The sequence below is a fragment of the Bombina bombina genome, chromosome 11 (genome assembly GCF_027579735.1).
Source record: "Bombina bombina isolate aBomBom1 chromosome 11, aBomBom1.pri, whole genome shotgun sequence".
Lineage (NCBI taxonomy): Eukaryota > Metazoa > Chordata > Amphibia > Anura > Bombinatoridae > Bombina > Bombina bombina.
Window position 1 is genome coordinate 169,627,104 of NC_069509.1, and position 26,278 is coordinate 169,653,381.

Here is a 26,278-nt window from a genome sequence, read left to right on the forward strand (position 1 = left end):
CATACCCCCCAACTGTCCCGATTTTCGCGGGACAGTCCCGATTTTAGGGGTCTGTCCCTCTGTCCCGAGTTGCTAGCCATCTGTCCCGATTTTCCCCAGGCATTTTAAAAAAAAAAATTTTTTTTTTTTTTTTTTTAAATTCTATTGGGCCCATACTCAGAAGCAGCTGGCTTTGCTCTCACATGGTTAGATACCTGTTATATTCCCTGTGGAAAAGGAATGGTGTGTGGGTTAAGCTGGAGTAAGAAGGCTGTATACACTGTGACCACGGGTAATGGTGACCTCTCTAACCTACCTCTGGTAATGATGATATCTAACCCCTGGTGATAATACTAGCATGCCTTCAGTTTTATACAATGAGCAGTGCTAATACCAGGGTAACGAACAGTGTAACGAACAGTGGCAGCCGCAGACTGACAGCTAATGTGCTTGCCAACCCCAGGACCCCATACAATGAATTACAGATACCCATATATGATGTAGTGTGTGTGTCTATCTGTATCCATAACTGTGTGTGTGTATCTGTATGTATAAGTTTATGCTATGTAGTGTGTGTGTCTGCATGTATAAATGTAAGCTATGTAGTGTGTGTATGTGTATCTGCATGTATAAGTGTGTATCTGCATGTATAAGTGTATGCTATGTAGTGTGTGTGTGTGTGTGTCTGCATGTATAAGTGTATACTATGTAGTGTCTGTGTATCTGCATGTATAAGTGTATGCTGCATGTATAAGTGTATGCTATGTAGTGTGTGTGTATCTGCATGTGTAAGTGTATGCTATGTAGTGTGTATGTATCTGCATGTATAAGTGTATGCTATGTAGTGTATGTGTATCTGCATGTATAAGTGTGTATCTGCATGTATAAGTGTATACTATGTAGTGTGTGTGTGTGTGTGTGTCTGCATGTATAAGTGTATACTATGTAGTGTCTGTGTATCTGCATGTATAAGTGTATGCTATGTAGTGTGTGTGTATCTGCATGTGTGAGTGTATGCTATGTAGTGTGTGTATCTGCATGTATAAGTGTATGCTATGTAGTGTGTGTGTATCTGCATGTATAAGTGTATGCTATGTAGTGTGTGTGTGTGTGTATCTGCATGTGTAAGTGTATGCTATGTAGTGTGTGTATCTGCATGTATAAGTGTATGCTATGTAGTGTGTGTGTATCTGCATGTATAAGTGTATGCTATGTAGTGTGTGTGTGTGTATCTGCATGTGTAAGTGTATGCTATGTAGTGTGTGTATCTGCATGTATAAGTGTATGCTATGTAGTGTGTGTATCTGCATGTATAAGTGTAAGCTATGTAGTGTGTGTATCTGCATGTATAAGTGTATGCTATGTAGTGTGTGTATCTGCATGTATAAGTGTATGCTATGTAGTGTGTGTGTATCTGCATGTATAAGTGTATGCTATGTAGTGTGTGTGTATCTGCATGTGTAAGTGTATGCTATGTAGTGTGTGTATCTGCATGTATAAGTGTATGCTATGTAGTGTGTGCGTATCTGCATGCATAAGTGTATGCTATGTAGTGTGTGTGTATCTGCATGTATAAGTGTATACTATGTAGTGTGCTACTGTGCATTTTTGCTGACTTTAAAGGCCAGAATCTAGAATATTAATGGGGAATGCAGAGAGTAGTTTTAAAGAATTTATTAATAAATGTGCAATTAAGATAAAAACATTTAGCAATGTCTTTGCAAAGGCTAATTAAATACAGCGCTCACATAGCCATACCAGTGGTTTGAGCTTGTGTTTGATTTGCTGCCTAAGTGTATTAAAATATATGACTTTATTTAGAATTTTATTTTTATTACTTTGGTCTTATGATTTTTTAAGCCCCGCCCACCACATTTCAATTTTTTTGCGGGGGGGGGGGGTGTGTCCCTCTTTTGAATTTTGAAATGTTGGGAGGTATGATATAGGTGTGTGTGTATATATGTGTTTATTATATATATAGGTGTGTGTGTTTATATGTGTTTATTATATATACTGTATAGGTGTGTGTGTTTATATGTGTTTATTATATATATATATATATATATATATGTGTGTGTAGGTGCGTGTTTTTGTATTTATAAAATAGGAACTAATCAGGTTATGTGTATCTGCATTTATAATAAAAAACAATACATATATACTCTCTCATATATAAACTCTCATTATACCTTAGCTGTAAAAAAACATTTCAAAGGCTCAGGCAAACAACTCTTCCTTTGTTATAAAATGCCAATGCATCTGGGTCCTATCTTTATCTATATGCAGTGTATTATTAATAACACAGATATATATGTGTGTTTTTATTTATGTCAAGACTGTACTGTAACCTACTGTACTTTGGCAGCTCTTTGTGGAATATTTTTTAAGCACATGTATTTATTTAATGACAAAAATAACAAAACCAAACGACCACGTGTGTTCCCCCCCAGCCCGGGTCTGTGCGGGGCAGAAAAGTCACGGAACGTCATGTAGACGGGGGCGTTACAACAGTGTGTGGGCGTGACCAGTGATAGAACGTAAAGCTTCCCACGTGGGAGTGATTGTGGGCGTGGCTACTAGCGATAGGGGTGATTGACACTGAAGGTTCTGTATGTTGGTGGGCGTGGTTAGTGGATGGGCGGGGCTATCAGACAGCAGGATTTCTGTATCTTCCTCAGGCAGGGTGTTGTGGTGCGTGAGTCTAAGCACAGAGCACACTGCTGGTCTCCATGCTCTCTGTCTCTGAGCACACAGTACAGCTGCTTTTGTAGGGAGTCTTCATCTGTGTAAGGTAAGTCAGATCCATCCCTGAGCTGATCTCCTTATTCAGTGCAAAACCTCCCTTTATCTGTATCCTGTGCAGTACAAGTATTCATATGCACTGCAAGCTTTATGTGTGTGTATAAATAAATATATATATATACACACAGCAGCTACCCATTAGCTATCTGTCTTTATGTATCTTTATTTATAGGAAGTTCAGTACAGTGTTGTGCAGGCCAGAGTCAGCAGTGGTGCCACCATATGTGTATGTCAATAATAATGCCTTTTATGGAATTATGATCATTACACTATTGTGGAGATCCTTTTTTTTATTATGTTATTTAAGAGCAAGTAGCTAATCACTGTATCCTTATTAAATAAATAATGTAGATTTAGATTTAGAGTATGGGTTATTTCTATTTCATACAATTTGTATTAGAGCAAGGTCTGAAATCTAATAATGTGGTCATGTAAATGACAAGCTAACAAGTACACTGCAGGATGAGGTATGTGTGATGTTTTTTTGTTTTGCATTTTGCAAGGTCTGATAGTGTTTTCTCTCCCTCTAGGATTGGTCATGATTTTTAAATGCACAATAACAAAGCAGAAGGCAGCAGACTGCATATTCTTTAACTCATTCACAGCCAGAAAACACTTCAAGGGACATTAGGTGTTTTAAAATGCCATCTTAGACATTGTGCAAATAAATACATGAGAAGAATACTGTGACATAATGCACAGAACCACTAAAATAATGTGGTTTTAGTAACATTTGCACCAGAATAAATATTACTGATCTGTGGAACATTGTATCAATATATCTGACATACAGTTGTCAACATTCCATAACATTAAACCTCTGATTGGCTGGACACAAATATTATTTAGCTGTTTTACATAATATTCCAACCCTCTTTCATTTGTAGTTTTAAACATCGTGAATTGTTTTAATAGATTTGTAGATTATATAAAAAAAAAATTTCTTTCCTAATTATTTTAACTGTATCTTCTTTTGTGTTAATTGTGGAAACAGCCACAAAAGGGAAAAATAAATAAATACATAAATAAAATATGATACATAACACAGTGACTTAATATACAATACAGGATGAAACAATATGCATCTTAATATTTTTGTGCTATATTATTGAAAGTATTTAAAGGTACACAAGAAAACAATTTTTTCGAAAAGTGTGTAAATATATATATATATATATATATATATATATATATATATATATATATATATATATAGTAGTTTCTCATAGATTCTAGAATGTCTGGTACTGGCTGGGGCTGACACAGCTAAATATGAGGTTTGTTTTTTGTGAAATTGCAGTCTGAGAATCCTCTTCTGTGCATCTCTACAAGTGGGACAGTGTACAGCAGTGATTTTTAACCTTTTTTTTTGCCGTGGCACACTTTTTTACATTAAAAAATCCTGTGGCACACCACCATCCCAAAATTTTAAAAAAATCACACATTGTAGCCTAATACAGCATATATATATATATATATACACAAACAAACACACAAACACACAAACACACACATACTGTATGTATTGTGCTGTTATGCCATGCCTCCTACAAACTACCCCTGCACTGGGAGTAAAAAACAAGCAAAGTTTAAAAAATATGTCACACTGTTGTCAGTCTGCCGTGGCACACCTGAGGATCTCTCACGGCACACTAGTGTGCCACGGCACACTGGTTGAAAAACACTGGTGTACAGTATAACACCAAGTATAATCTCTGGGGGATTAGGGGTAATGAAACCTATTACCACAAAAGCATCCTGATTGGCTGATTAGGACAGTTACCACAGTTCTATTGGTAGAAAGAATTACCCCTTCCCAAGCTTGGCAATAAAATATTCCCTTTAGCTGAGTATCATCCGGTTATTAAAAAAAGGTGTTAATGCATTTCAAAATATTATATATATATGTATAATATAAAATATAGACTTCAGTGTCCCTTTAAGGAAAACCTTTTTGATCAGCAAACTAGGAAGTAAGCGAATGATTAATACTGAAACTACACACCCACATATTTGATCACAGTGTAAACTTGTAATGTCCCTGTTTTTTGAAGAATAATTTACAAAATATTTTGGGAGGTATTTTAAAGGGGCTAATCACTGTTAATGTTCTGATTTAAAAAAAAAAAAAAAAATCTCCAAAGATTCTAAACGTCTTTTTAGTACTGCGGAATCTGTTGGCGCTCTACAAATAACCGATAATAATAATAAATATAGCACATCAGGCAAATTAAAGTCAATAATAATGTTTAACTCTTGCAAAGGTGTTACAGACACTAAACACTTGAGATTGTAATGGAAAATAATTAATTATAGATACTAAACCAACTTTTCAATATAGTTTCATTATGTATTCACCCCCTTTGGCAAGTCCTATCTTATCTAGACACAAGTATGGATTGGATCCTCTAAATAAGGCAAATGGTGGAGTTTGACGATTGAAAAACAAATGCAGCAAACAAGGTGTTAATCTGTTCTAGTATAGTTCAGATTCTGTTGATATGTTAATTTAGTGAAAGAGTGCAAAACAATGTTGTATTTACAAGGTGTTTACTGTCCATGCATTTTTAAAGTCAGTTCTGGATTCAGCCAATTCAGAGCTGAATATGACCAACCAGCCAATCAGGGACAGCATATGTGCTGTGTTCAGTTTAGGATTGGTTATGTGCTGCTGGTCTGGACTTTAACAATGTATTTAACCACTACAAAGTTGTGCAAAGCCATGGGCATGCAATAGTGCAATTAGAGCAACTTTCTGTCCCTTTAAATGACAAGTAGCGCATGTTTTGTAGCAGAAGTGACCATATAATAAGCTTTCTTGACCTGTGTTATTTGTTCTTTAGCTTCAGGTTATTTGGCCATAGGTTTTAGCTCAGCAGCTCCAGCTAAAATAAACTCAAATAGTGCTCCATAAAGGGACATTAACCTCAATTTAAAGGGACATGAAACCCAAAATGAATGATCTCATTTACAGCTATTATCACGTTTTCTCCATTCTCTTGGTTATCTTTGTTGAAAAGCAAGGACATAAGCTCAGGGGCGTGCACATGTCTAGAGCACTATATGGCAGCAGTTTTGTTTATTCAGTTCAAGAGCACTAGAGGGCAGCGCTATTTCCTGCAATGTAGTGCTCCAGATGCCTACCTAGGTATCTATCTAATTTATTGGTCAGTCAGTCCGGCTTTCTAATCATATTTAAAGGGACACACTAATGCAAAAATAAAGTGCATTTATATTTGCACAAATACTCCCCCCTTAACTATGTGTTTAACTGTGGAAAAACAGTGCCAGTCCTGAGTAGAAGTTTGTTGGTAATTGGTCACTGTATGTATATGTTGATTCAAATTGCTTCAAGAGCTGTGTCCTGCTCAATAGCAATATGTTGCAGGAGTTAAACACATAAATAAGGTAAATAACTTGTTCCAACGTATTAAATCATTTTATTTTTGCACTAGTTATGTCCCTTTAATGGAAAATATGAAAATTGCTCTTTCTTTCTATGATTCAACCTACAGCCCAGCCCTAGCTGAATTTGGCACATTATCTAAACTTTTTCAGCCAAGTTAGGTCATATCTAGTGACACTTGTCATGAGCACTATATGGCAGTAGTGTCTACAACAATGTTTGTAACAATGTTATACATTTAGTGCTTAAAGGAACACTAAAGTCAAAATTAACCACTTTAAGGACCGGGCATTTCAGACTAAATCTTCCCCAAAGACCAGAGCATTTTTTACATCACTACATTTAAACAGAAATAGGGCATTGCTTTTTAATATTTACCTATCCAAACTATATATATATTTATTTAGTAGACAACCCAAAGTATTAATCTAGGCCCATTTTGGTATATTTCATGCCACCATTTCACCTCCAAATGCAATCAATTCAAAAAAGGTTCACTTTTTCACAAACTTTAGGTTTCTCACCGAAATTATTAACAAACAGCTTGTGCAGTCAGGACACAAATGGTTGTAAAAGCTTATCTGGGATCCCCTTTTTTCAAAAACAGCAGACATATATGGCTTTGCCATTGCTTTTTGGTAATTAGAAGGCCGCTAATTGCAGCTGCGCACCACACTTTTATTATTCCTAGAAGTGAAGGGGTTAATCAGGTAGCTTGTAAGGTTAATTTTAGCTTTAATGTAGAGATTACCCTCCAACCTGACACTTCCCACCCCCTGATCCCTACCTGATTCCTCTCAAACAGCTCTCTTCCCTCCCCCACCCCCCAATGGTCACCCCAATCTTAAGTACTGTCAGAAAGTCTGCTAGTATGAAAATATAAGGCTTTTTTTTACATAAAATATATATATATATATATATATATATATATATATATATATATATATATTCTGTTGTCTATACTGTAGGATCCCCCCTTACCCCCCCTAACCTCCCTGATCGCCCCCAAAACAGTTCTCTAAACCTTCCCCATCTAACTGATTTCTGCCATCTTAGGTATTGGCAGCTGTCTGCCAGTACCCAGTTTGCTATAATTTTTTTTTTTTTTTATAAATAAAAACAAAAACATGTTTTTTCTGTAGTGTAGCTGCCCCCTCCCTCATTTACCCCTCCCCCTCCAAGATCATACCTCTACCCTCTAATCCCCCCTCCACCATAGAATTACCCTCTACCTACTTTCCCCTTCTCCCCCCCCTGCTGCTGTTAGTTTACCGCCCCCCTCCCGCTATGGGCTGCCCACCCGCCTCCGTCCTAACCCTCCCACACCACCAACAATCTGCACTACCACTGTCCGATGCAGAGAGTGGCCCTCTATGCATCAGTAACTCTGCCTGTCTATTTCTGCACTGCCCCACTTGCTACGAGATTGCATCAGAGAGAGGCCCAGGACAGCAGCGTCGTACAGGGTACGGCGCTTGTCCTTATTGGGTTAAAGGGACACTAAACCCAGTTTTTTCCTTTAATGATTCAGGTAGTGCAGCAGTTTTAAGCAACTTTCTAATTGACTCCTATTATCAATTTTTCTTTGTTCTCTTGCTATGTTTTTTTTTAAAAGCAGGAATGTAAAGTTTAGGAGCCACCCATTTTGGTTCAGCACCTGGGTAGTGCTTGCTGATTAGTGGCTAAATATAGTGCTTTACATACCGGCTTTTCAAATAAAGATAAATCAAATAAAGAGAATGAAGACAAAGCATACCATTTTAAACAACTTTTCTATTTGTTCTAGTATCAATATATTCTCAGTCTTTTTATATACAAACTTTCTGAGGCAGCAGCTCCTACAGAGCATGTGCAAGAGTTCAGCGTATATGAGTCTGTAATTGGCTGATGGCTGTCACATGATACAGTGGACAGGAAAATTAAGCAATCAAGCAATCTTTGAAATTTATCAGAAGAAAATCTACTGATCATTTGAAATTGCTAATGCATTGTCTTTTTATTGTGCATTTCTGGATTATACAATTGTACAGTACAGGTGGCCCTCGTTTTACAACGGTTCAATTTACACCGTTTCAGAATAACAACCTGTTTTTCCAGTCATGTGACTGCTATTGAAAAGCAGTGCATTTATTAAAATAGCCAGTAGGGGGAGCTGTCCGCTTGTGTTGCAGCAAAGCTAAGCAAGCTGAAATTAATCAGTTTAACCAGACCTGAGCTATCGAGCAGATTTCAAAGGAACAAGATCTTACTGTCTTTAAATCAGTCTAGATTGGAATGCATAGAAAGAACTGTTTGCAGAAACATGCAAGAGAAGTCTGTATTGTGTGATTAGTTTATTAGGTTTATAACGCTGTTTAGCAAATGTTTTTGTTCATTTAACTTAGTTTAATTATATATTCTGTGTTGCGTGATTATTTTATTAGGTTTATAATGCTGTTTAGCATTTAAAGTCTTCATTTCAAAGCTGTAAAAATAATGTATTAGGTGTTACTTATGACAATTTTGAGAGGCGTCTGGAACCTATCTCCCTCACTTCCCATTGACTTACATTATAAACTGGGTTTCAATTTACAACGGTTTCGATTTACAACCATTCCTTCTGGAACCTAACCCCGGCGTAAACTGAGGGCTACCTGTATTTTATTAAAGGGACACTATAGACTAGATTTTTCTTTGCATAAATGTTTTGTAGATGATCCATTGATATAGCCCACCTGGCAGTGTTTTTGTAACAATGTATAGTTTTGCTGATTTTTTTATAATATTGTGCTGATTTTCAGACTCCTAACCAAGCCCCAAAAGGGCTCGATTTATCAAAGCTGAGGTGGACAGGGGCGCATATAAGCACCCCTGTCCACCTCAGCTCGCCTCTGGTGGGGCGAATTTCCCCGGAGAAAATTACCATTGCACACGAGCGCTATTTTGTGATCGCGTGCAATTCCCCCCCTGCCCGCGCACAGCCAATCACGCGCGGGCAGGAGCTGTCAATCTCCTCGGTCGGACTAGACCACAGAGATTGAATTTTGCCATCTTAGAGGTGGCGAAGAGGTTAGGAAATCAGCGGTCTGATGACCGCTGCTTGTTAAATACGGCAAGCAGGTTCTTGTGACAACTTGCAGCTGTAGGGGCTTTGATAAATCGAGCCCAAAGTGTCAGATGTAGACTGAAGTCTACAGATTCCTGTTGCTCCTGTATGTGTAATCTGTCTTTTCATATGTGGGGGAGGGGGGGGGGGAAGTATCTGCTCTTTCTGTTTTTTCGGCCCCTTTCACAGGTTGTCCCAGCCTAACCCTCATTAGTGCTAAACTGGGAGCTTCAAAGTAAGTTTTTTTAAAAGGTTTTATACTGGATTTTTATATCAGTATCTGTGCATATTCTTCTTTATAGTAGTGTCTATTACATGCATTTATATGAACATTGGTGTATACTGTCCACATGCATTCTCCTTAGCCTACCCATGTATGCTCTAATGAAAAGGAGTTGAAAGCGACATGAAAACCAAAATGGTTTTGTTCGCTATCTACATAGAGCATACAATTAAAAAAAATCTTTCCAATTTACTTTTAGTATCAAATTGACCTTGTTTTTTGGTATCCTTTTTTGAAAAGCAGGAAAGTAGGCTTAGGGGAATGCACGTATCTGGAGCTCTATAGGGCAGCCGTTTTGCAAGAATACTTTTAACAGTGTAATACCTTTGCAAGATTACTTAATGAGACACATTCACTCTGTCTACCTAGGTATGTTCTTCAACAAAGGATACAATGCGAATGAAGCAAATTTGATAATAGAACTAAATTATTTTTTAAATTGCACTCTCTGCCTAAATCATTAAAGAAAAGTTTTCTATTTAGTTTCCTTTTGATTACCTTTTGATTACCATGTGCCAGTAAAGAAGGCTATAATGAGCTGCATATTTTCAGTCATTGCACATATGTTTGAACTCAGACACCCTTGTGTGGCTTCTAGAAAAGTGTTAGCTTTGCTGTTTAATATCTCTGCGGACTCCTAAATATGAAATAAACTTGTCAGACCCTGGTTTAATCTTTTAAACTCAGTTGTTATTCTTTAAAGCGTTGGATTTCCTCTCTGTAAAACTGGCTCTCTCAATTCTATTGTTCATATCAGGCTTTCTATCATATGTTCCTCGTCTACTTATTTTTGCAGTCTTTTTTTTTTTTTTAAATCAGCCTTCATGTAGGGTGTGAGCTTTATATTTTATGCTGTTAATCTTTTTTTTTTTTTTTTTTTTTTTTAGTAGAAACTTAAAAAAAGAAGCCAAGATAATTAAACAGAATGGTTTAACAGAATGTTTAACTAAAAACTAAATAAATGTTACAAACTGTATTTGTTTTAAGGATTTAAGTATTGACTTTTGTGTTTGTGTAATATGACCACACTCAGTAATATCACATCTATTCTCTTAAACTTCTGCTGGGTGTCTTTTGTGGTCACATGAGGTCAAAACTCATAAATTTGCCAAGGGGGACGGCACTGATATCTGATACTTGCTGTAGGAGTTTATTGACTTGTTTCTTAACATAGAAACTCTGTCTAGGTTTACATTGTTGGTGTTTACAACTGGCTGACGACCGTTAAAGAGATATGAAACCCAAAAAACGTATTTTCTGACTCAGACAAAGCATACAATTTAAAAGAAAGTTTCCAATTTACTTCTATTATCCAATTTATCCCATGAAATTCTGTGTTAAAGAGATACCTAGGTAGGTGTTTTTAGCACTATATGGCAGGAAATAGTGCTGCCATCTAGTGCTCTTGCTAATGAATAACATTCTTGCAAAATTGTTGCCATCTAGTGCTTCAGAATTGGGCCAGCTCCTTTAATTCACTCTCTTGGTATCTTTTGTTGAAAAGCAGGGAGGTAAGCTCAGGAGCGTGCACGTGTCTAGAGTACCATATGACAGCAGTTTTGACATTGTTGCAAACCTTCTGCCATATAATGTGATTTGAGGGGAAAAGGTTGAGTCAGGCAGTCAGTGGGCAGTTATAGGCAGTACCTGTTTATTAAACTAGAAACTGGGTGATTTATCCTGAGGGACAGTGGGTCAGCGCTCCCAAACTGTTACAAACCCAGTATACACAACTGTATTTATCTCTGTACTCAGGCAGTCACACAGGTCTTCAAGCTGTCTAGAAGTGCAGTTCCTGTGTTTAGGAACTATAAGTCTCAGCATTCCACAACTAGAAGAGACTGCAGTTCTGTTTAATGGCAGTACTTGATTGTTGTGTTTTCTTCACTGTGGAGTAAACTTTAGAAAGAAAGATCACAAAAAATAAATAGTCACTACTTGTAGATCTTGATAATATACATGTACTTAGGTCAATACAGATTTAAAGGGACAGTCAGCACTAAAATTGCTATACAGAAAAAGAAAATTATTAACCTGTTAAAACACGAAAAAATATAAATCAAACAAAAAACAATGTGTTAGTGCAAAAAGGATATGTCCAAAAAAGTCAATTGGAGACTAAGTCCCAACTCCAAATGTTCATAAGTGATCCCACGGATTACTTCTCAGTGGAAATTAATACTGCAGTCGAACTCCAAGGGTTAACCACAAATAAAACAGATCAATGCTGCCAATGGTAAAGTCCTGTGAGACTACAGGGTTAATTCACATGTAAGTTGTATACTCACATACTGCAGAGCTTCACATCAAGCACTAGATATAAAAGCAATGGGAGACTCCAGCAGGAGCAGATAGAAGTGAAGTCAAATGAATGTAAAAACAATTTATTAAAACATGTGTTAAAATCACAGGGGTTTAAAGAGAACCACAGCTAGAACATCTGTATATTACACGGACTGTATATTGTTAACAATGTCTATGATTACGGTTTGCAGTTTGGAAGATTGGACTCCGCCCACAACGTGACATCACACCCTCAAATCCCGATCAATTGTTGCAGCTCTAAAATTGTTATTGTTTAACCCCTTAATGACCGAGGACGTGCAGGGTACGTCCTCAGAAAAAAGGCAGTTAACGCCTGAGAACGTACCCTGCACGTCCTCGGTGTGGAAAGCAGCTGGAAGCGATCCTGCTCGCTTCCAGCTGCTTTCTGGTTATTGCAGTGATGCCTCGATATGGAGGCATCCTGCAATAACCTTCTACGGCCATCCGATGCAGAGAGAGCCACTCTGTGGCCCTCTCTGCACCGGACATCGATGGCCGGTATCGTTGGTGGGTGGGAGCCGGTGTGGGAGGTGGGTGGCGGCCATCAATGGTCCTGGTCATGTGGAGGGGGGCGGGATCGTGGGCGGGGGAGTCCGAGGGGGCGGGCGCGTGCACGGGGAGGGAGCGGGTGGGAACCGCTACACTACAGAAAAATGTGTCCCAAAACAAAATAAAAGTGGGACCTAGAATGTAAAAAAAAACCTTTAGGTGTCATTTATGTGGGGGGTGGGGGGGGGAAGCTACACTACAGAAAAAGATAAAAAAAAATAAAAAATAAACACTTGTTTGTGTGCAAACTGGGTACTGGCAGACAGCTGCCAGTACCCAAGATGGCCCCCAATAAGGCAGAGGGGGAGGCTTAGAGAGCTGTTTTGGGGGGATCAGGGAGGTTGGGGGCTAAGGGGGGATCCTAAACACAGCATATGTAAATATGCTTCTTTTTTTTTTCTTGTACTGGCAGACTTTCTGCCAGTACTTAAGATGGCAGGGACAATTGTGTGGTGGGGGAGGGAAGGGAGCTGTTTGGGAGGGATCAGGGGGTGGGATGTGTCAGGTGGGAGGCTGATATCTACACTAAAGCTAAAATTAACCCTGCAAGCTCCCTACAAACTACCTAATTAACCCCTTCGCTGCTAGCCATAATACACGTGTGATGCGCAGCAGCATTTAGCGACTTTCTAATTACCAAAAAGCAACGCCAAAGTCATATATGTCTGCTATTTCTGAACAAAGGACATCACAGAGAAGCATTTACAACCATTTGTGCCATAATTGCACAAGCTGTTTGTAAATAATTTCAGTGAGAAACCTAAAATTGTGAAAAAATTAACGTTTTTTTTTTAATTTGATCGCATTTGGCGATGAAATAGTGGCATGAAATATACCAAAATGGGCCTAGATCAATACTTGGGGTTGTCTACTACACTACACTAAAGCTAAAATTAACCCTAGAAGCTCCCTACATGCTCCCTAATTAACCCCTTCACTGCTGGGCATAATACACGTATGGTGCGCAGTGGCATTTAGTGGCATTCTAATTACCAAAAAGCAACGCCAAAGCCATATATGTCTGCTATTTCTGAACAAAGGGGATCCCAGAGAAGCATTTACAACCATTTATGCTATAATTGCATAAGTTGTTTGTAAATAATTTCAGTGAGAAACCTAAAGTTTGTGAAAAAGTGAAATGGTGGCATGAAATATACCAAAATGGGCCTAGATCAATACTTTGGGATGTCTTCTAAAAAAAAATATATACATGTCAATGGATATTCAGGGATTCCTGAAAGATATTAGTGTTCCAATGTAACTAGCGCTAATTTTGAAAAAAAGTGGTTTTGAAATAGCAAAGTGCTACTTGTATTTATGGCCCTATAACTTGCAAAAAAAGCAAAGAACATGTAAACATTGGGTATTTCTAAACTCAGGACAAAATTTAGAAACTATTTAGCATGGGTGTTTTTTGGTGGTTGTAGATGTGTAACAGATTTTGGGGGTCAAAGTTAGAAAAAGTGTGTTTTTTTCCATTTTTTCCTCATATTTTATAATGTTTTTTATAGTAAATTATAAGATATGATGAAAATAATGGTAGCTTTAGAAAGTCCATTTAATGGTGAGAAAAACGGTATATAATATGTGTGGGTACAGTAAATGAGTAAGAGGAAAATTACAGCTAAACACAAACACCGCAAAAATGTAAAAATAGCCTTGGTCCCAAACGGACAGAAAATGGAAAAGTGCTGCGGTCATTAAGGGGTTAAAATGAAAGACAATGCCTTTCTGCCCATTCCTCAGCTTTGCACAGACGACATTGTTATATTTATATACCTTATAACATTTAAACCTCTAAATTTCTGCCTGTTTCTAGGCCACTACAGACAGCCTCTTACCTGAATGCTTTTTTTTATTAGCTTTTCACAACAGGAGACTGCTAGTTCATGTGGGCCATATAGATATCATTGTGCTCATGCCTGTGGAGTTATTTAAGAGTCAGTGCAACACCGCAATAATAAATAAAAAGTCATGTGATCAGGGGGCTGTCAAACGATGCTTAGATACAAGGTAATCACAGAGGTAAAAAGTGTATTAATATAACTGTGCTGGTTATACAAAACTGGGGAATGGGTAATAAAGGGATTATCTATATTTTTAAACAATAACAATTCTGGTGTAGACTGTCCCTTTAAGCATTATTAATATATTAACTCACATAGTTAACTCAATGAATAGTTATACTAAAAAAATGGTTTTTGGCACAAATAGAGGGACATAGTAATCCCATATGTGTATGCTCTCTAATTAGTATAAAATATTTATTTTATTCTGTATGTCAATAAAAGACCTCAAAACAAGGTTACATTTTTGCTGCCCAACTAAACAATTTAAAGTGAATGTAAATTTTGATGCTAAAGAGCGAATTTTTAAATTTTTTATTAAAAACAGGGGCACTTTAATTCATCAAAATTTACATTTCACTCCTGTTGTGAAAAAAAAACTTACCTTTTAATCTTGACAGCCGCTCCAGCTTCCTCTGGTCGTTGCAAGCCATTTCTGATGTCAGAATAGATGGATAGGTCATCCTCCAATCACGGCTTCCCCCGGGGGAATCAGTGTCTGATTCACTGCTGTGATTGGAGGAAGCCGGATTCCTCATTTTAGACCCAGGAAGAGGCTTTGTGACGGGTGGAGGAAACTGGAGCGGCTGTCAAGATTAAAAGGTAAGTTTTCTTTTCACAACAGGAGTGAAATGTAAATTTTGATGAATTAAAGTGCCCCTGTTTTTAATCAAATTCTTAAGCTTACATTTCTGCTTTTCAAATAAAGATAGCATGAGAATGAAGAAAAAATGATAATAGGAGTAAATTAGAAAGTTACGTAAAATTGTTGCTCTATCTGAATCATGAAAGAAAAAAAATGGTTTTAGTATTCCTTTAAAGGGACAGTCTACACCAGAATTTTTATTGTTTAAAAAGACAGATTATCCCTTTATTACCCAGTCCCCAGTTTTGCACAGCTAACACGGTTATATTAATATACTTTTTACTTCTGTGATTACCTTGTATCTAAGCCTCTGCAAATTGACCCTTATCTCGGTTCTTTTGACAGACTTGCATTTTAGCCAATCAGTGCTGATTCCAAGGTAACTTCACGGGCCTAAACGCAATGTTATCGATATGGCACACATGAACTAACGCCCTCTAGTTGTGAAACACTTTTAAAATGCATACAGAGAAGAGGCAGCCTTCAAGGGCTAAGAAATTAGCATATGAGCCTACCTAGGGTTAGTTTTCAACTAAAAATATCAAGAAAACAAAGCAAAATTGATGATAAAAGTAAATTGGAAAGTTGTTGACAATTGTGGAGATATTTGTTGAGTTTAAGATATTATTTCAAAAGTATTTTTATTAGTTAAGCAAACGGCGAGCAAGTTAAATTAACACGTGGCCCCTGATGCAGTTGCGTGATGCAGTTGCGTTTCACAGCACGCTTCCTCAGAGGGGTGCGCAGGGCTGCAAAATGGATATTTTTATAGTGATTCATAACACTGTGGCGACCCAGAGATCTGTGCTGCCGCTTCTGCTTTGTTTATACTTCCCGGCCTTGCTTGTGTCTCGGTTATATTCCGCGCATCTGTATTGTTCCTGCAGTATCCGTTTGTTTTCAACATAACTAAAGTTATCTGTTGTATGCCATATAGGGTTGCCACCTTTTTTATTAAAATAAACTGACAGCCATGTTAATTAGCTTAAAGGGACAGGAAACCCCAACATTTTCTTTCATGATTTGGACAAACCATAGAATTTTAAACAACTTTGCAATTTACTTCTATTATTAAATTTGCTTCATTATCTTGTTATCCTTTGCTGAAAGAACAGCATTTCACTAGTGACAGCTAGCTGAGCACATCTAGTTAGCCAATCACAGGAGACAAATGATTCACAGGAGACAAATGTGTGCAGGCACCAATCAGCAGCAGCTCCCACTAGTGTAGGATATGCGTGTATTCATTTTCAACAAGGGATACCAAAAGAACAAAGTACATTTGAAAATAGAAGTGAATTTAAAAGTGTCTTAAAAGGGCATGCTCTATCTGAATCATGCGAGTTTAATTTTGACTTGCCTATCTCTTTAAAGAATTGTACAGCATAACTCTGAAACTTGATGGGATATAATACTCTTTTTTTTTCTATTATGAATCTGAACAGTAAGTACCTGAATGTAAAAACAGCTTGGTTATGGGACTATAAATTTATTAGCTGATAGTTGGTTTATCACAGGATAATGTTTTTTTTTTTTTTTTTTTTTTAAAAAACACATTTTAAAACATTCTATTTTAGACTTGTTTTGAAATACTTATCTATTTAAAATTAGATTCTAACACACTTAGAACCCTTATTTCTATATTTATTTTTCATTATGTATATTGACCAAAACCTTTTAAAGGACCTTTTGGGTGGCAACCTTAATGCAAGATGAGATTAAAGGGACAGTCTAGGCCAAAATAAACTTTCATGATTCAGATAGAGCATGTAATTTTAAACAATTTTCCAATTTTCTTTTATCACCAATTTTGCTTTGTTCTCTTGGTATTCTTAGTTGAAAGCTTAACCTAGGAGGTTCATATTCTAATTTTTTAGACCTTGAAGCCCACCTCTTTCAGATTGCATTTTAACAGTTTTTCACCACTAGAGGGTGTTAGTTCACGTATTTCATATAGATAACACTGTGCTCGTGCACGAGAAGTTATCTGGGAGCAGGCACTGATTGGCTAAACTGCAAGTCTGTCAAAAGAACTGAAAAAAGGGGGAGTTTGCAGAGGCTTAGATACAAAATAATCACAGAGGTTAAAAGTATATTATTATAACTGTGTTGGTTATGCAAAACTGGGAAATGGGTAATAAAGGGATTATCTATCTTTTAAAACAATAAAAATTCTGGTGTAGATTGTCCCTTTAAAGATCTGCTTGGGCTATCCAGGGATTAAGGAAACATGATACGGTCAGTAATGTGAATGAAAGACTTCCTGATCTGCAGTATTTTTTTTTATGGTAAACTAATGTGTGACTCAGTCACAGAGCTGGTTTACATGTGTCACCTATTAATGACTGTTATTAAAGTTTATGGAACGAAGGTGATCTGGTATTATTAACAGATTAAGGAATGTTTATTTGATGGTAGGATCATTTCAGAACCATGCTGTTTTAGATGACCCTTATTGGAGTTACTTATAGAGGTTTTATATATATTATGCTGAATAAACCCATATTTAGTTGTGGAAATTGATCTAATGATCCCACTGCACCAGTTTTTATGTCCGCTGGGAAAAAGCTGAATTAAAAATGTGCGCCATATTTTTCATGGTCCCTTTAAAAAGTGAAGTAAAAATGTGTACTTTGGAGACTCCTGGTGGGTGGGCTAACATGGTGTCCATAACACAAAAGGAGAGGGTAACAGCAGGCATTGGGTATTCTGCAACCTTACCCTAAGGGCTAGATTTATCAAAGGCTAGGCGAACACCGTATGTGCTTCGCCTGTAACTGCGCCCCAGCTCGCCTCCGGAGAAGCGCACATGTGCGCCTGAATTATCACACAAACAAATTAGGCGAGCTATGGCGTAATAATGATACATTTTGCCTGTCGGAAAAAGCATATACTCCCTATTTATCACAGTACATCCCTATAAATATCTACGCCGCCATGTCTTGATAATTAAAAAGTGGTTTTAGGTATATATTTTGCGCATATTTATGTTATATAATGTTTTCGTGCTGTTTTTGCCATATGTTGGTAATTTAAGATTGCAAAAATCAATATATAAATATATCGATATATATATATAAAACTCCTGGTACCCGTATGCGCCTGTGGAAGCTCAAATTTCTGGCTATAACAGTCTCTTCTTGGCGCGGAGCCTTTGAAAAATGAGTTAAAAAAAGAAAGTACTGCATCACAAGACGTAAAACCATGTATGATAATGGTGTTCGCCTCAGTCTGTATGGCGAAATATAGAACACACAATTTAAGGAGAAATTTCAATTAGCTATCGGCGCAGAGCAATGATAAATAAGACACTGGGCATATTTGTAGGTCGGGCTGTGAAATTACGCTTATTACCAATGTATATTGGTGCACTCGGGAGCGCGTCCATGCGCCTAGGCGGATGCAAGTGGAGTGCGAAGACGTTTCTTTCAGATTTGTGCAATTATAGGTGCAGATTGCTTTCATACATATGGTGATTGTTGGGTATGCGTTATTTTGCCCGCAAGGCAAATTACTTTGATAAATCTGGCCCCATGCCACTGAACAGTTGTAGAAAATATATAATTATTTGTGTGTTTAATAGCAATATATTGATTTGTGACTATTAAAGGGACAGTCTAGTCAAAATTAAACTTTCATGATACAGTTAGGGCAGCAATTTTAAACAACTTTCCAATTTACTTGTATCATCAAATTTGCTTTGTTCTCTTGGTATTCTTTGTCATAAGCTAAATCTAGGTAGGCTCATATGCAAATTTCTAAGCCCTTGAAGGACGTCTCTTATCTCAGAGTATTTTGACAGTGTTTCACAGTTAGACAGTGCTAGTTCACGTGTGCCATATAGAGAACATTTCGCTCACGCCCGTGGAGTTATTTATGAGTCAACACTGATTGGCTAAAATGCTAGTCTGTCAAAATAATAAGATAAGATGCAGTCTCCAGGGCCTTAGATACAAGGTAATCACACAGGTAAATAGTGTATTAATATAACTGTGTTGATTATGCAAAACTGGGGAATGGGTAATAAAGGGATTATCTATCTTTTTAAACCATAACAATTCTGGAGTAGACTGTCCCTTTAAAGGGACAGTCAACACTAGTAAACATAGAATCAATTATAAATTAATGTATAATTTCAATCTCAATGCAGCCTGCCATCCTTATGTGTTATCGATCAAACTTTTCACAGTTAGTCGTCTTTTTTCAAATACAAATGGCCTCCAAACGTATCCCCCCTCTTCCTTCATTCAAATATATATTTTCTTTGTTCATCTTGAGTCCGTGCACGATATTGAGATAGATGTCATTATGCCGGTCGCTTTTAAATGCGCATGCGCATTATCGCTATACTCACAGCTTGAAAGCGGAAGTGCAGGGGAAAGTTTTAGGAAGCGCAATGCTATTATATTGTAGTACTTTCCGATCTGCACAGTGCTGTATAAAACTAGAATTATTATATAAAAAAAAAGGTTCCGGGTAAAGAAATTGGCTATGGAGAAAAAGCGCATGCACAATCTTCGGACGCGCATGCACAATCTGCGACCGCGTTTACATCAATTTTACCGTGGAGGCGGATTTGATCAAATCCTAAGATTGGAGAAGAATTGATGGGGAGGAGATTCGCGGCCATTTTAAATGGTCAGAATACACTTTGGATTGCAGGATAAGTCACACAAGACGGAGTCTAAATTGCGAAGCAGTGATACGCTTCGTTTCGTATGGGGCAATTAAATTGTTTAGGTAAATATTATATTCAGTGTTGACTGTCCCTTTAAGTTTAAGGCTTCTAACATTTGGATCTGTGTTCCCCGTAGGACATTGGACATCACTTTTATGCACCAATCATAAACTCCTGTTAGTTTCACTTAAAATGTATACAACTTTTACTTAAAGTGAATGTAAATTTTTCCGGTTTGGATGATATAGTTATGTAGACAATCATCCTATTAAGCATACCGCCACAATAATTTTTTACTAAAAGTAATCATTTATTTCTAATTTCATATCGTAAATATGCTTCATTTACTGTACCCGCTCCTCCCACTCACTGTTTCCTGATTTTCCTCCATATTACGTAAACAGCGGTCCCACCCGCTGTTTACGTATCAGCAATGCGCGCTCCCATTTACTATTGCCATTGCGCATGCGTTACTCCGGTTTCTGCTGTCAAAAAACATAGTATTCATTGAATGAGTCCATTCAATGAAAACTATCCTTGCGAAGCGGACAGTATCTCCTAACACCCCAGCCTGTTATACCGCCAATTAGCAGAGAAATACATATCGAGTGTAACTGTGTAAGTCACTTTCTATAATATAAAATAAATTACTTTTCTCAAGCCATCTAACTGTATTTCAAAGTACTTATTTACAATGTACAATGTACTTATATACGGAGCCCTTTCACATCAACTTACCGAGTGCTGAAATAGTGAGGAAATGACAGGATTCCGTATACTGTTCTATTGCGCATGCGCGAAATGTGCACGAGCTGACTATAAATTAGCTTTCAACCAGAATCGAACGCATGCGCAAAAAGGACTTCTTACGTCATTCTAAGGGGGTGGGTCCCCCTGTGGTTAGAGACGTTATTGGCTAGTAAGACGTCTGTTATAAACAACAGGAACGGAGCGCGAATGCCGGGTGGAGGATGATAACAACGAGAAACAGGATAAATTAGTGAAAATAAAGGTAATGATTGAAAAAATTAGCAATTGATGAATGAAAGTCCACTTTTTTATTAACATTTGTTACACATATGTTTAGACAGGAAGCTGACTTTACATTCATTTTAAGGGTCATAAATGTGCCGAAAGGAAGTGTTCCTTTATGTTAGAGCATGTTATTATCACACTATTGCTCTCATATATTATGTGATTAACCAATGACAATAGGCATATATGTATAGCCACCAATGAGCAGCTAGCTCCCAGTAATGCATTGCTGCTGAGGATATGAAGATATACTTTTCAACAAGGGATACCAAGGGAACGGTTTTATAATAGAAGCAAGTTTAAATTAAAAGTATCTGAAAATGGCGGGCTCTATCTAAATTGTTATCGTTTACTTGAGTTTTGTGATTCTTTATACTTTTTAAATCAAAAGTATGTAATATGTTTAGCTGCTGCTGCGTCTTAAAGTACATTATAGAAACATTTTGCTAACAAGGCCTTTTTAAGAGTAGGTGTGTTGGTTATGGCGGAAGCTCCCGTTTATTACACACACAGAAAATTGTCAGGAACTGTGGCTCATAAATTAGAAATGTCTGAGCTGGTAAGAATTTAAAATACTTCTTAATAAAATTATTAGGATTTGCTTTAATGACATAAAGATGTAGATAGAATCACTTAATAGTGTTAACCTCTGGTCTGCCACATACATACAGTACATAGATATATAGTTATATACATACATACACACATACACACATACACACATACATACACACACACACACACACATACATACACATACATAAACACACACACATAAACATATACAAACACATACACATACAAACACACACACATACATATACATATACATACATACATACATATACACACACATACATACACACACATATACATACATATACATACACACACACACACACACACACACACATACATACATACACATACATAGATATATATACATACAAAGATATATGTGTATATATATATATATATATATATATATATACACATACACACACATACATTCTAGATACATACTATGTACATATATGCACACATACATACTACATACATATATATACACATACATATATACATTCTACATACATACTACATACATATATATACACACATACATACTACATACATACTACACACACATACTACATACATACATACTATATACACACACACACACACACACACAAATACATACATACTATATACACACACACACACACAAATGCATATACATACATTCTACATACATACATACATACAAAATTCTCACTAGTCCCAGAAATTGCAGTGGACATTTTTTCCCTATCTTTAACATGAATGAACTAGTAACTGTTTGTTTTGTTTTTTTGCTACTTTTAATTGCTGACTAGTAAACTATAGTGATATTTCCCAGATATTTACTTATAATTGTAGATTGGTAATTTGAAATGTGTTTCATGCTGAGAATAATAGAAAGCTAATAAATAATATATATTATACACAATTGCCTACAATACAAGTGGAGTCCAAACGTTTTAGTGCTGTTGTGTGTTAACATCGCTTGAGCGCAGTCAGTAGCGATTCTATTTTCATAGAAAAAGGCGTCCATGTTGGATAGCGCAGGTGCACTAAATCCCTCACATAATAGACTGCTATAGGGGCGCGTAGTAAAATTCTTGTCTGATATTGCTCGAGCACATAGCCAATGTCGCTAAACTGAGGGTGCAATGTAACTAACTGTAACTAGCATCTGTTCACACAGTACTTACTATTATGAGCTGAGGAAATTTTGAGGTAGGGGTCGATTTGGGTTGATTCAGTCATGTTTATTGGCTGTTTTTCAGTTCCTGATATGTATTTTTGACATTAGAACGATCACAATGCAAACAATAATACCATTCTTGTATTTGAAAAATATCAGATCGGATATCTGAAAAAGACACCCATAGATGTATGTACAAGACACCCATAGATGTATGTACAAGACACCCATAGATGTATGTACAAGACACCCATAGATGTATGAACAAGACACCCATAGATGTATGAACAAGACACCCATAGATGTATGAACAAGACACCCATAGATGTATGAACAAGACACCCATAGATGTATGAACAAGACACCCATAGATGTATGTACAAGACACCCATAGATGTATGTACAAGACACCCATAGATGTATGTACAAGACACCCATAGATGTATGTACAGGACACCCATAGATGTATGTACAGGACACCCATAGATGTATGTACAAGACACCCATAGATGTATGTACAAGACACCCATAGATGTATGAAAAAGACACCCATAGATGTATGAACAAGACACCCATAGATGTATGTACAAGGCACCCATAGATGTATGTACAAGACACCCATAGATGTATGAACAAGACACCCATAGATGTATGTACAAGACACCCATAGATGTATGTACAAGACACCCATAGATGTATGTACAAGACACCCATAGATGTATGTACAAGACACCCATAGATGTATGTACAAGACACCCATAGATGTATGTACAAGACACCCATAGATGTATGTACAAGACACCCATAGATGTATGTACAAGACACCCATAGATGTATGTACAAGACACCCATAGATGTATGTACAAGACACCCATAGATGTATGAACAAGACACCCATAGATGTATGTACAAGACACCCATAGATGTATGAACAAGACACCCATAGATGTATGTACAAGGCACCCATAGATGTATGTACAAGACACCCATAGATGTATGAACAAGACACCCATAGATGTATGAACAAGACACCCATAGATGTATGTACAAGACACCCATAGATGTATGAACAAGACACCCATAGATGTATGTACAAGACACCCATAGATGTATGAACAAGACACCCATAGATGTATGAACAAGACACCCATAGATGTATGTACAAGACACCCATAGATGTATGTACAAGACACCCATAGATGTATGTACAAGACACCCATAGATGTATGTACAGGACACCCATAGATGTATGTACAGGACACCCATAGATGTATGTACAAGGCACCCATAGATGTATGAACAAGACACCCATAGATGTATGAACAAGACACCCATAGATGTATGAACAAGACACCCATAGATGTATGAACAAGACACCCATAGATGTATGTACAAGACACCCATAGATGTATGTACAAGACACCCATAGATGTATGTACAAGACACCCATAGATGTATGTACAGGACACCCATAGATGTATGTACAGGACACCCATAGATGTATGTACAGGACACCCATAGATGTATGTACAAGACACCCATAGATGTATGTACAAGACACCCATAGATGTATGTACAAGACACCCATAGATGTATGTACAAGACACCCATAGATGTATGTACAAGACACCCATAGATGTATGAAAAAGACACCCATAGATGTATGAACAAGACACCCATAGATGTATGTACAAGGCACCCATAGATGTATGTACAAGACACCCATAGATGTATGAACAAGACACCCATAGATGTATGTACAAGACACCCATAGATGTATGTACAAGACACCCATAGATGTATGTACAAGACACCCATAGATGTATGTACAAGACACCCATAGATGTATGTACAGGACACCCATAGATGTATGTACAGGACACCCATAGATGTATGAAAAAGACACCCATAGATGTATGAACAAGACACCCATAGATGTATGAACAAGACACCCATAGATGTATGTACAAGACACCCATAGATGTATGTACAAGGCACCCATAGATGTATGTACAAGACACCCATAGATGTATGTACAAGGCACCCATAGATGTATGTACAAGACACCCATAGATGTATGAACAAGACACCCATAGATGTATGTACAAGACACCCATAGATGTATGTACAAGACACCCATAGATGTATGTACAAGACACCCATAGATGTATGTACAAGACACCCATAGATGTATGTACAAGACACCCATAGATGTATGTACAAGACACCCATAGATGTATGTACAAGACACCCATAGATGTATGTACAAGACACCCATAGATGTATGTACAAGGCACCCATAGATGTATGAACAAGACACCCATAGATGTATGTACAAGACACCCATAGATGTATGTACAAGACACCCATAGATGTATGTACAAGACACCCATAGATGTATGTACAAGACACCCATAGATGTATGTACAAGACACCCATAGATGTATGTATAGCACTGACTTCAGCCATCACAGTCTACACGACCACAAGTTGTCAACTAAATATCGACAACAAAATAGTTGCAACTAATTCAACAGCTAACGGCACTTGATAAGTGTGTTATCCGTTAAACATATGACCGTGTCATCACCATCAATTAAATGTAAAAGCACAAAAAGAGAACATATCTAAACACAAGCTTTATCCAATGTGAGACCTTACTAATTCCTGGCAAATTAAAAAGCCTCAATTTAGTGAATAGGCTTCTTATTCTAACTTACAAAAATACATGCGTTTACATTGCAGTGCTCTTTGCCTTTATCTTGTTAAATTTAGGTTTAAATAATTGTAACCACCATGCAGTCTGTCTGCTTAGAACATTCTCAGTCAGAAGCAGTTTTTGTCTATGTTGCATCTAGTATCACTTTAGACAAGGCACAGGAACTGCTGTTGATAGCATGATAAACTGATAAGTGTTCAGGGTAGGCTGTCATTTAATATGCCTGAGAATAAGGGTTTAGTTATTTGTTGCACAAAATAATCTTACAAGCTTTAGTGTGGCGATCAAGTAGGGGGTTAAAGAATTCCTTAAAGGGACAGTAAACACCTCGTAATTACAAAACATTTCTGTTGTGTGGCTATAGAATAACATAACATAAACAATAATGTTTTTAATACATATTAACATCCTTTTTATTGCAATTATTTGCAATTGCTAAACTCCACCTAGCATTTGCCTTATTTGGATGAGCTAATCTGGGCTTTGGTCAGCAGACTGCCAGGCTAGACTTAGTCATAAAGTTGATATAAAGTACTCTATTTTGCAGTTGTTATCAGTAAAAGCCAATTAGGTGAATATTAATAACAGCATTAGCCTTGAGAAGCCAGCAAGGCAACGTTTTCATGTTCTGAGAATTAGAAATGGCTCAATTTTCAGAACTAAATTACATGAAAAGGGGGCACAATAAAGGGGGCACAATAAATAACAAACATATATTGCAAAGTTGTTTCATTACTAATAACTAAACATTTTATATAAAAATCTCAGGGGCTCACATATTCAGATATCTACTGGATCCATTTTACTTATAGCTGTTGGGTTTATTCTCTTTCTCTCTCTCTCTCTTTCTTTTCCTCTATTTCTTTCTTCCTATCTTTTTTTTTCTCTCTCTCTCTCTGCCACTCTCTCTTTCTCTCCCTCTCTTCCTCTCTCTTTCTCTCTCTCTCTCTCTCACTCG

At 37.1% G+C, this 26,278-nt stretch overlaps 1 protein-coding gene across 5 annotated transcripts in view; it reads left to right on the forward strand.

Annotated features, from left to right (window-relative positions):
* Positions 1-2,634: 2,634 nt before the first annotated feature.
* EEF2K (eukaryotic elongation factor 2 kinase) overlaps positions 2,635-26,278 on the forward strand; it is a 132,808-nt gene continuing 109,164 nt past the window's right edge. For 2 of the 5 annotated variants that reach the window (XM_053694786.1, XM_053694788.1), the window contains exon 1: positions 2,755-2,770. The gene's annotated coding sequence lies outside the window, so the exon portion shown is untranslated. Of the gene's footprint in view, positions 2,771-26,278 lie in introns of all 5 variants that reach the window. The other 3 variants (XM_053694785.1, XM_053694784.1, XM_053694787.1) reach the window with 3 other exon arrangements.